This window comes from Gossypium arboreum, chromosome 6 (assembly GCF_025698485.1).
Source record: "Gossypium arboreum isolate Shixiya-1 chromosome 6, ASM2569848v2, whole genome shotgun sequence".
In the NCBI taxonomy this organism is placed as follows: Eukaryota; Viridiplantae; Streptophyta; class Magnoliopsida; order Malvales; family Malvaceae; genus Gossypium; species Gossypium arboreum.
Window position 1 is genome coordinate 121890924 of NC_069075.1, and position 2206 is coordinate 121893129.

Below are 2206 nucleotides of genomic sequence, written 5' to 3' on the forward strand. Positions count from 1 at the left end.
AAATACTGAAAGATCAATCTTTCTTTTCTTGTTATCAGTTTTTTTCATTCCTAGAGTGATTGTTCCAAGTCCATTGTGATAAACCATAATATATACACATTTTTATCCCATGCTTGGCATATTTTTGGATGATTTAGCATAAGATTTAGTGAATTTGATGCTCCTAATCCTTTAATTTCATGTTTTATACTCAGGAGAGCTTAGGATAGCAAAAAGAGCATGAAACGGGGCCAAAAAGGGACAAATTGGGCCTAATTCAGTTTTCCACACGGCCTAGGCATTTTTACACGAGTAAACCACACGCCCGTGTGTCATGGCCGTGTCGACTAAAAACCAATTTAGAATTGCACACGGCCTGAGGACCTTTACACGGGCGTGGCACACGGTCGTGTCCCTGTAAAATCCAAGTCTAATTCTACTCGGAAAAGGCTGATTTTGAGGGTTCTGAAGCATTCTGAAGTCTATATAAACACCCTAGAAGAGGATTAAAAAGGGGGCACGCAGAGTAGAAGGCAGAAAATACTCAAGGATAGCCATCGGAATCAGCTCAGAAGCAGGATTTACTTCAAGACTAAAGATCTCCATTCAATTTCCTTAGAAGTTCTTTGGGTTCTTTATGTTTTGTTATTTTTTCAATCTTGAGATGTTTTCTATTATTATGAACTAAACTCCCTAAATATCTAAGTGAGATGAAACCTAGAATAGATCTTATTACTATTTGAATTATATGATAAATACTTGTTCTTATTCTTATTTGTGAGTCTAATTCTTGCTTTAATATTCCAGGATATTAATTTAGGCTTTTGATGTGCTTATTCAGTGGAGAAAAAGTCCCTGTTTAGGAGTAGATCATTCATAATTGAGTGGAGTTGCATGCAATTCTAGAGATAGGACGACATAAATCTGCCGGATTAGAGTCAAATCTAATAAGGGAATCCATAGATCGAGTTAATGCGACAATAGGGTTTTAATTAGAAAGAGATTTCGATTAATCAACCTAGAGTCAGTTGTTTTTAGTCTCTAGAGAGATAATAAAATAAACTAGGGATTTTTACGGATTAAGTCGAGTGAACAAATCGTCTAATTCAGAAGTAATAAGTGAAGTCTAGGTGGATTCTTCCTTGGGTATTATCTTTTTCATCGATCTTCTAAAAAGTGTTTTCCAACTTTAATCTATGTCGTAATCTTAGTTAATTAGATAATTAGTTTTAGTTTAAAAACATTCTTTAATTCTTAAGTTAGATAATAAAAAGATAGTAATTACTAGTACTTTTAGTCCTTGTGGATATGATATTTCCAGTCTCACCATAACTATACTACTGTTCGATAGGTGCGCTTGCCTTAGTCGAACTTTTATTTAGTTTCACAACGATCAAGTTTTTGGCACCGTTGCTGGTGATTAAGATATTAGGAACGCTTAATTTTTATTACTTTAGCCATTTTTTTATTACAATTTATTTTTTTTGTTTTAATTACTAAATTTTCTTTTAGTTACTTCTGGCAGGTTTTTATAGTTTATGACTAGAAGAAACCCGTCAGGACCTTTGCTTTTTGATAGTGAGATCGATAGCACAGCTCATAGAAACCGAAGAGAAATAAGGCGAAACCTACAATACATAGAGGAAGAGCGAGAGGGCGATATTCACACTAATACCGAGGAGATGGTCGAAAATCAGAATAATCCACTACCTCCTGTGGTTGCTGCAAATCCAGTAGATCAGAATCCCGCTCCTCGCACTATGTATGATTATGCTAAACCTACTTTAACAGGAACTAAATCTAGTATAGTCAGACCTGCTGTTGCTGCAAATAATTTTGAACTGAAACCTAACACGATTCAAATGATACAACAATTTGTTCAGTTTGAAGGTTTGCAGGACGAGGATCCAAACACTCATTTAGCAAATTTCCTGGAATTCTGGGACACCTTTAAGATTAATGGTGTTTCTGACGATGCCATTCACCTTCGGTTGTTTCCCTTTTCATTAAGGAATAAGGCTAAATAGTGGTTGAACTCGTTACCACAAGGGTCAATCACCACTTGGGAACAAATGACTAAAAAAATTTTACTTAAATATTTTCCGCCGGCTAAAATGGCTAAACTAAGGAATGATATCTCTTCTTTTGTGCAGATGGATTTAGAAACTCTTTATGACGCATGGGAACAATATCGAGACTTATTGAGAAGGTGCCCTCACCATGGGTT

At 35.5% G+C, this 2206-nt stretch overlaps 1 non-coding gene across 1 annotated transcript; it reads right to left on the bottom strand.

The window, feature by feature from the left end:
• Positions 1 to 2099: 2099 nt before the first annotated feature.
• On the bottom strand, positions 2100 to 2206 carry LOC128294685 (small nucleolar RNA R71). The gene has a single exon (XR_008284992.1). It is a non-coding gene; the product is annotated as a small nucleolar RNA R71 (small nucleolar RNA).